Source organism: Anomaloglossus baeobatrachus, chromosome 9, assembly GCF_048569485.1.
Source record: "Anomaloglossus baeobatrachus isolate aAnoBae1 chromosome 9, aAnoBae1.hap1, whole genome shotgun sequence".
In the NCBI taxonomy this organism is placed as follows: Eukaryota; Metazoa; Chordata; class Amphibia; order Anura; family Aromobatidae; genus Anomaloglossus; species Anomaloglossus baeobatrachus.
The window spans coordinates 15,890,197-15,900,401 of NC_134361.1; the positions used below are offsets into that span (position 1 = coordinate 15,890,197).

General features: G+C 43.2%; 1 long non-coding RNA gene across 1 annotated transcript; it reads right to left on the reverse strand.

The window, feature by feature from the left end:
• Nucleotides 1–1,382: 1,382 nt before the first annotated feature.
• Nucleotides 1,383–8,402, reverse strand: LOC142250250 (uncharacterized). The gene is made up of 2 exons (XR_012725164.1): nt 6,988–8,402; nt 1,383–1,736 (listed from the first exon to the last, which is right to left on the reverse strand). It is a non-coding gene; the product is annotated as an uncharacterized LOC142250250 (long non-coding RNA).
• Between the last annotated feature and the right edge of the window lie 1,803 nt (nt 8,403–10,205).

Here is a 10,205-nt window from a genome sequence, read left to right on the forward strand (position 1 = left end):
CAAACGTTTCGTTCACATCCTAACCACTTATTTACCCACAAATCCGTATGATTCAATGCAAAATCATACTCTACAGGTAAATTTCGCAGTATTCCCAGTGGAGTAATTCCACTCTGTAAAGCTTGTGCAATCAACTTCAAATTAGAAGAGTACTCTACCTGTATCTCCAGGCACGCTTTAGCTACTTGTGTTTCGTGTGTGCTTTCCACGAGAGCTAATGTAGCATCCTGTAGATGTGACACGGAAGAGCCTAGTACAGCAGCTGTATTCATTACCATCTTTTCAAGAAGTTGATTCAGACTCTTCTGAACCTTTACACCTTTTCCTCCAATAAAACCAATATTATCCAAATCTGACTTAAGTGTCTGTATACTCATGGCATTAGTCAGACTTCCCACTGTCCCAATTCCTCCCAGAATTCCTTCTAACACTCCTCTCTTACTCCTAGTCTGAGCTGTTCTTTTCCCAAACCACTGTTCTATCCCCATCTCCATGTTTATGAGATGTGATTGACACTGAGGAAACCTGGTAGAGATCTTCCAATGAGACATATTGAAAATCCACACCATTGTCATAAATTCTCCATCCCTTAATAAGGACTTGGACTGAAATTGATTAATTTGGAAAGGAGAAGACGGCATGAACCTCGTGTCTGTGCATGCACTATCTGCTGCTGACCAAATATTCACACTAACGTCTTTACAATGTCTGTAATGTGTCTTTGTTTCAACGCAACACTGGTAAATTCCAGAGTCCCTGGAAGATGGATTCTCTATGGAAAAAATGAACGTATCATCCATCCACCTGATATTACCAATCTGACCTCTGTGAATGACATTAGTTGGACTGTTTAAAAAACTTCCCAAAAATGATGAATTTTTGGTCCATGTCAACAAAGACTCAGAAGGCAATTTCAATCTTGTGTTACATTTTAACATTATGGGTAATGTATTTACTTTATTATGTACTGTCTGTGGTGAAACCCTTATTTCCGGAACTATAGTGTTAGTAACGGTAAACACTACAGATACCTGAACTTGCACAGGTTCCCGTGTTATCTGGAAATTCCATGTTTTGACCCAATCTTTATCTCCTTCTGTGATGGAGAGTAAAGAAGGATCCAGAATTTTCCCAAAAACCTGAGTTTTTAACAAAATTTCTGTTTTGGATCTTCCAAACTTTCCCTTTGCAATCATGTCATTTGTAATATCACCGGACCATACAGCAGGTTCATCACCTCTGATCTCTATGTTCCAGTATAGTACATCTGTAGGAGAACATTCCCATGTACCAGTTTTATTATTGTGTACATATTCTCCTTGTAATTGTGTGAATCTAGTTTTAGGTCCTGCAATCGCATGTAATATTATGTCTGTGTCGTGTATGAAATGTAATTCAATGCAACATTTTGTTCCATATCCCATGCAGATATTTCCTGTTATCTCCACAGAATCGTCCGTGATGTTCTCTGTCAGTAAGTTCCGTGTATCTGATCCTCTTGGTCTTCGTGAGTGTTGAATCTCTCTAGTCTGTTCATTCACATCATTGGCGATTGTTCCTTGATGTAACATGTAAACAATGATGAAAATAAAGCAAAGCAGCAGGAACGTAGATCCCATCACGTAGAAGCTTGTCTTGAGCTTGGGAAGATGTTCTTTCTCCAGAAGGCTTGATGTCATCTTTCCTTCACAGTCTTTAGGTTCTTTATTCCAGTTCGTATAGGAATCCATTTCTTCCTGGAAAGAAATGCAGTATCATTATTTTGTCACAAATATTTTGCACTGGTCAACGTGAACCCACACTTTTTGTGTTTTCCGGGTCTTTTTTACCACATTTGACACTCGGTGCACAAGAATCATGACTTGTCCCATAGTCTCAAGGACTTCAAAAGGACCTTCCCAATTACACTCCCATGGACCACTCTTGCGAAAGGTTTTGATCATCACTAGAGCACCTTTCTTGAATTTGGACTCATAGGGTGGCTCCATTTTCTGCATTCTTGATGCCGCATATGGCAGAATCGCTTTCAGGTTCTCCTGCAGCGATCTCAACCATTGGGACCTTGAGATAGCATCTTTTTGTGGAGTGGATAAAAATGGCTCATGTGGAAACCACAATGGCATTTTTCTTCCTGTCATCAACTCAAACGGAGTGAATTGAGTTGTAGAAGAGATTGAACCTCTTATACTCATCAGTATGAAAGGAACCTTGTCAACCCAAGTGTTACCTTTGTCCAAAAGCATCTTTGCAATTCTGGACTTGATTGTCCTATTCATTCTTTCCACAATTCCCGCAGATTGTGGATGATAGGGGACATGAAATTGCTGTCGCGCCCCTAGAATAGCACAAGCAGTTTGCATGATTTTACCTGTGAAGTGGCTACCTCGATCGGAGGTAATCATCCTTGGGATCCCCCAAGTACAAAAGACATGTTGTACCAATTCCCTTGCTGTGGACAAAGCATCATCTTTCCTAACAGGTAATATTTCTACCCATTTTGAGAACACATCTACCACAATCAATGCATACCTGAGACCATGTTTACCTGAGGGTAAAGGACCAATATAGTCTATCTGCAGTGTAGACCATGGACCATCTGCAGGTGCGATTCGTAGAAGTGGTGGCTTCTGTCCTTTAGGTCTTGGATTTATTTGGGCACAAATGAGACATGATAGTACAACACTTTGAACTGTTTCGTCCATTTTTTCCCAATAAAATTTCTCCTTGAGAATGACTAACAATTTCTGTTGTCCCAAGTGACCTAAACTCTCATGGTTGTATCGAGTGAATTCTACCTGTAGATGTTTTGGTACAACTGGACGCAATTCTCCATTTGAATTGTGACACAAAACCCCATTTTCACAGATGAAAGGAGGTTTTGGATCATCCAGAAAAATAACAAGAGAAGGATCTTTTCTCTGTTCTTCTGCAAATGAAGGTATGTACGTGTCTGCTCTTTGAACCGCTGAATTCTCAGAAGGTTCAGAGTCAAACACTTCCTCTCCAGTCAGGGCAGCTTCTTTGGCTAGAGCATCTGCGGTTGCATTTCCTACAGATAACTCATCATCAGATCTTTGATGTGCAGCGACTTTCACTATAGCAAATCTATTTGGGGCCCTAGATGCCATCTCAAAAATTGATTCTAGAGTTTCGCGGTGCAACAAGGCTTTGTTGGACGAGTCCACGTAGCCTCTCCTTTCCCAAACAGGCAGGTAATCGGTTAGGGATCTGACAACATAGGAGCTATCACTGTAGATTACCATTGGAGTTTGATCATCAGCTTCATTCAGCTGTAGGACCATTCTTACCGCTTCTATCTCTGCCCTTTGAGCTGAGAAATGACTCGGTAACTTGTGTTTTACCACTTGTCCTCGCTTGGAATAGAAAATTCCATATCCTGTGTGATAGTGTCCTTCCAGAAAAAATCTAGAACCGTCTACAAACACAGGTTCATCTGCGTCTTCTGACTGCCGTCTGAAGAGAGATGGACTTGGTTCATGGAACGTTTCTATGCAATCATGGGTTTGTCCTTCATACTGCATCAATTGAGGAAGAACATACTTGGCCTTATAATCTACCTCAATTTGATTTGGAGACAATGAGAGCAACCAATGGGCAAATCTCTGATTTGACACACCTGGGATGTTTTTCTCAAAGAGAAGTTTCAGTGTGGAATGTGGCGTTTGGAGAATAACCTTTTGGAACCCGATGATGTGTTGAGTGATTTTTATTGCAAAATACACTCCCACCAGGTGTCTTGCGCACACCTCAAACCCCCTCTCAACAGGTGAGAGAAGCTTAGAGAAGTACCCCAAGATTCTCCATTCCCCCCCTTGCAGCTGCAGCAAAACCACAGAGATGCTTGTCTCTGAAGTGTGTGCTTGAAGCGCAAAAGGTGCGTTCTTTTCCACCATACTTAACGCAGGTGCGTGTTGTAGATCATGCTTCAATTGTGTGAAGGCTTTTTCCTGTTCGACACTCCAGGGACCAAAATAATCATCATTGTCACCTTTTAAAAGATCATACAAAGGTCTGGCTTTGTCAGCAAAATTTTCAATGAAATCCCTTGAGTAATTTACAAGCCCTAAAAAATGTCTTAGTGCCTTGTGTGATGTTGGAATTGGAAGAGATGCAATTGCCTCTATTCTGTCCTGTAGGGGTCGCCGTGTACCTGGACTTAGCAGAACTCCTAAAAACCTGACCTCAGTCTGCATCAGCTTGACCTTTTTGGTATTCAGTTTTAAACCTGCATCATGCAGCAGCTCAAACAATTCTGCAAGCAAGATCACGTGCATCTCCTTGTCCTCCGTACTCAACAAGATATCGTCCACATATTGCAATAAACATTCCGGACGAGAAAATTTCGACAAAACGTTCGCTAGCGCCTGATGAAAAATGCTTGGCGACATACTTGCCCCCTGAGGAAGCCTACAGCATACATATTGCTGATCGAGGTGGTTGAATGCAAATCGATATTGGCAACTTTGCTCAATCGGTATACTGAAAAAACCATTACTGATATCCAACACTGAGAAATACCTTGCCTTAGCATCCAATCTCGACATCATGTCATGTGTATCAGCTACAATCGGTGCTACATTGGGAGTACACTTATTGAACATCCTCAAGTCCAACAACATCCTATAGCTACCATCGCTTTTCAGAACACACCACAATGGATTGTTACAAACCGAATTTGCCTTACGTATGACACCTTGAGCCAACAATTCCTGTATAATCTTCGACATTGGAGCAACTGACTCCGGAGGCAACTTATACTGACGCTGAGGAGGTGGGTCTCGGCCTTCAATTTTGACAATTACATCCTTCATTGTTCCAACCTCATTCCTGTACTGAGCCCATAAAGAAGGAAACCGCTGTACTAACTCAGTCAATACTTCATCACCACCAGTTTCAGGCCACAAATGATCTGCTGACACTACATCGGTCAAACAAATGGTCCCGACATGACTATATTCATCTGGATCAATAACTACCGCCTTACAACCGTTAGAATCTTTCCATACTGTTTTGTTACCCAAATCAATAATCCAGCCATGCTTTTCCATAAAATCAGTGCCAATTATATTCTCAGTATCCTGACAACACCAAATATCCATTTTCGTTTTCAAAAAACCAGGTATTTCCAAAGAAACATCCTGCGCTAAAGTCACCTTTGTTCCATTTTTACCACTGAAACCAACAATTGTGCATACAGGGGAATCTGGCTTTAAATGTAAATCAACATTTGTGACACTCAATTGCGCACCTGTATCAAGGAGAAATGTTACTTCCTGACCTTCAAGATTTACCTTTAAAAATGGTCGACCACAGCTATCCATTGAAACTCGAGTGACAAATTCCAGTGGATGCAGCCTGGGGACCGGCTTTGCCAGTCAGGATGATGGAGAAGGGAGAAGAGCAACAGGTGTCTTGCCCCTTCCATCCAATCCCTGTATGGACATTTCCCTTATCTGTCTGGTCAGAGGTGCATATGGTGATTGGTTATTTCTGTTGTCAGTATGAGTGGGCGTATATGGTGATTGGTTATTTCTGTTGTCAGTACGAGTGGGCGTGTATGAAGGTGGAGGTGCTGAAGATGGGGGAGGGGCACTGGATGTGTTTGGCATCAGTCCATTTTCCTTACCCAGCCTTTCCTCAACTCCCGCCCTCAGGAATTTCTTGCATTCCCACTTCAGGTGTCCGGGTTGGCCGCAAAAAAAGCAATGAATTGTGCTTTTCCTGTTACCCCCCCCTGAATTCTTGTTTTTAGAATTCAACACCGGTCTTTTGTTGTTTTTGATCTGTTTTTCCTGGGATACTAATGTGTCAGTGTTCCCTTCTATCATGGCTATTTTTGATTTTACCTGATTTTGCTTCATTCGTCTACGTATTCTATCAATAAATGACGTGACCTCTTGTAGACTTTCCATTCTAGAAGCTATTTCGAATGAAGCAGGGTCCAAATATTTAAACTTTTTAACAAAGGCCTTGATCATGGAAGGCGGTTCTTGATCAGATCCGATTTCCATTATCAAACGATATCCTTGCTCGAATTTCACGAGGAAGACAAACGGATCCTCCTGTATGTGTGTCTTAAGGTTTTCTAACAATTCGACTGTTGGGGTAGACTCTCCTGTGGTAAAGAGAATCAACTGTCTCAGCCTATCTTCCTTTGTGTCATGGATCAGGTCATTGTGTTCGTCAGTCCTAGGTGTTGCTTGTAACCTTTTTGCCATGTGGGAGGGAAGCCATACCCTGTAAATCTTGTTTCTCTGTTCATTTGTTAGATTATATTTATCGGAATGTGACTCAAAAATGTCCGCATTATGGAAGGCGTCCATTTTATCATCATATTTCGGTATGTCTTTAATGATTTTCATTAATTGGTCATGGATCTTAATGTTAAGACGGGCAGCCTTATCATGTAACTTCTTTTTCCGAAGTTCCCCCTCATTCAGACTCTCGTCCTCGGCCGTATCCAGCCTGTCCGGGATGTCTGAACCAGAACCAGGTGATGCGGAAGCATCTGTCTTGTTCTGTCTCGTATTAACAGATACATATTTAATATCTTTCCGTAGTTTTGATATTAAATCTGCTCTTGTTTCCAACTGATCCTCCAGATGTTCGATATGTTCTGCTAATATCGAACAATTTGGACAATCTGTTGTCTCTGAATCTGTGACGTGTGTGTCTGTTGTATTGGACGTGCCTGTTGTTATGGGTGTGTCAGTCACCATGCAGATAGTGTGTGCATATGGCTGTGCCCCACCCACCATGGAGTTGTAAGTGTATACCATACCCAATACATTCTGTATCTTTTTCTGTAACCGATTTACAGTAAAAAACTTTTTATCTAGCTTAGAATTCTCAAGTTCACATTGCCGGTACAGATTTGACCATAACTGTGCGTCACTATGTGTATGATCAAATAAATACTCTACATGACAGTTACTAAAATAATCATGAATAAAATCCATTTCTCACCAGTATGTGATGCTTGTCCTTGAATGGCTTCAACCGTCTGTTGGATGGAATGGCTTCAGATGGCTCCAACCGACTGGATGGATGGTCCTGAGAATGGCTCCAACCGTCAAGGCTTGACACATACGACCTCCTTGCAGCTTGTCACGTTAACCCTCTCTTAGGCTCGTGATGTGGACACAGTGTATCGTCTTTGCCTGCAGCACTTTGGACAGAAAGATTACTCCCAAACTCACAGACCCCCCTTCTTGGACAAAGGGCAGGGAATGACGTGAGAAAGAGAAAAAAAAAAAAAAGAGTCCTTCTGCAATAATAGGCAGCGTGAAAAAAATCACCTTTCACAGAAAACAGCTGTGGTTCACAATCATTCAGGCTGGTGCTCGCCAAATGTTAAATAATGGGTTTACGGCGACAACTGCATAGCCAGTATATAATGATTGGAGCGAAGATAGGTCAAAAACATACTATGAATTTATTCAGATAAGAGTTGGAGGGTTACAGTCATTAGAGAAAAATAACTGTCTTGGCTTGAGTTAATAGATGGAGACAGATAGAAAAAAATAAATAACAGTTCATATCTCTTACATAGCTGTATTGTGTAAGTCGTCTCGGGATGGTCTGTAGATGGTCCGTCTTTCTCCTGTCACCTTCTGCCTCTCCCTCCTTCTTCCAAACCTTTGAAGTGTGGGCTTCTTTTATAACCCAAAACCCCTCCTCTGGATTGTCCTTATCTCTTTACATGGTAACACAAAAACTAACTATCCTTAATTTAGGTTAAGCATTACATCATGTCACGTGGTACATTTTACCCGCGAAATAAGTGTACTTGCGCACTAGAGACCTGTAACAAAACCTACTTCAATCTTATTTATAATTCCTTTGAAGCTCGCTGAGCTTTGACCTCAAAGTAACAGTAACTTACAGAAAGAAGTTTCTCATGGCTATTTCAGCCCTTAGCCCAACATTCTAAACAATATATAGCACTACTTTGACAACTTTGACAAACAATGTCAGATGGCTTTGATGGACAACTAACAGATGAGTTTGGTCTTACCATCTCAAACTCTTGGTTTAGCATTTTCCAACTCAACAGGCATCCTTAAAGGGATGGGCGACATATATACATATATTTATGAATATATGTAATCCAGTCTATGAATCAATCTCCATAAACTCACTATTTTACATGGGGTCGCCTACTGGTCCACAGACTAAACTTGCACACACCAATTGGTAGGCATACACTGGGTCATGGATAGTGGCTGCAACCCCCATAGATGTATTCATGGGGCCGTAAGTCACATTTCTGGTCCCAATAGTGTGGGTGGGGCCTAGTCAGTGGGTGTGTGGGAGGAGTCAGAAAGTGAGAAAAAAGAAGGGAACTAGGAAGTTCAAGGCAGTGAGCAAGTGAAGTGAAGTGGAGTCAGCCTGTCAGGCAGAGAGGGAGTAGGAGAGGGAGGTAGTTACCTCAGGAGAGTGTGAGAGGGAGGTAGTTACCTCAGGAGAGTGTGAGAGGGAGGTAGTTACCTCAGGAGAGTGTAAGAGGGAGGTAGTTACGTCAGGAGAGTGTGAGAGGGAGGTAGTTACCTCAGGAGAGTGTGAGAGGGAGGTCGTTACCTCAGGAGAGTGTGAGAGGGAGGTAGTTACCTCAGGAGAGTGTGAGAGGGAGGTAGTTACCTCAGGAGAGTGTGAGAGGGAGGTAGTTACCTCAGGAGAGTGTGAGAGGGAGGTAGTTACCTCAGGAGAGTGTGAGAGGGAGGTAGTTACCTCAGGAGAGTGTGAGAGGGAGGTAGTTACCTCAGGAGAGTGTGAGAGGGAGGTAGTTACCTCAGGAGAGTGTGAGAGAGGGAGGTCGTTACCTCAGGAGAGTGTGAGAGGGAGGTAGTTACCTCAGGAGAGTGTGAGAGGGAGGTAGTTACCTCAGGAGAGTGTGAGAGGGAGGTAGTTACCTCAGGAGAGTGTGAGAGGGAGGTAGTTACCTCAGGAGAGTGTGAGAGGGAGGTAGTTACCTCAGGAGAGTGTGAGAGGGAGGTAGTTACCTCAGGAGAGTGTGAGAGGGAGGTAGTTACTTCAGGAGAGTGTGAGAGGGAGGTAGTTACCTCAGGAGAGTGTGAGAGGGAGGTAGTTACCTCAGGAGAGTGTGAGAGGGAGGTAGTTACCTCAGGAGAGTGAAGGAGTAAAGCCTGAGGAGAAAGTGGCAGAAGGAAGTTCCTGGTGAAGATCCTGGGGTCTAGTTAGGCCCAGGTGACACCGAGAAAGAAAGGATCCCAGGGCCATGGAAGGGCATATTGGCTCATGGCCTGTTCCACTGGAAGATCGGGTGGAGGGATCTGGCTGCATTCGGGGACGGTCTCCAGACAGAGGGAAGAAAGACAATTCCTCAAAAGTAACACCGAAGGCCTGGGGTGGTTGCAAGCGCCCAGGGCCACAACCCACCACAGATCCCCGGTGAAGAGGGCAAGATACAACTGCGGTTAGCCCCCTTTGTGCAGGCCCTGTGCTGGAGGCCAAGACCAGCTCAGCTACAACAGTCAAGGCTAAGAAGTCAGTCAGGAAAGGACACAAACAGGGGTGCACCGGTGACCTCTGAACTACCCGGGATCGGCAGAGGTCCCTGACAGTGGATCCCGGCAAACTGTGGGCAACCGGTTTGCTGCAGCACCAAGACGAAAACAGTGAGTAAAGATCTTAACTACAAGCCCTGTGTTGTCTGCTTTATCGTGCACTGCATCTACACCATAGAACCTACCAAGCACCAAAGGTTGCCCCGGGGTACCCGCTCTACCTGTGGAGAGCAAGAAACACCTCAGCTGCTATAACATCAGCCCCGGAGGTCCCTTCCAGCAGCTGCGGCCCAAAAGAGCTGCAATTTACCACAGGTGGCGTCACGAATATTTATATAAACATGATAATCACCACCCCCAATACCGCCACATTAATTGACCCAACAGGGTCACGGAATCGGGCCTCGCCACCGCTGACTACCCAGAGTCCCCTAAGGCCCTGTGGTGGGCGAGCCATATATCCTTCCCAAAATAAATATTTCCATCTGGAGAAAATACAACATTATTAATTTTAAGAATTTATATTTTTATAATTCTTTACCTTTCCAACAAATTGAAACAAAGTATAATTCACCGTTCAGTAAATTTTATAACTGGTCGAGGTTTAGTCACAAATTCTCAAGTAAAAAAAGATTTTTACTTAAATTTAATTTGAAT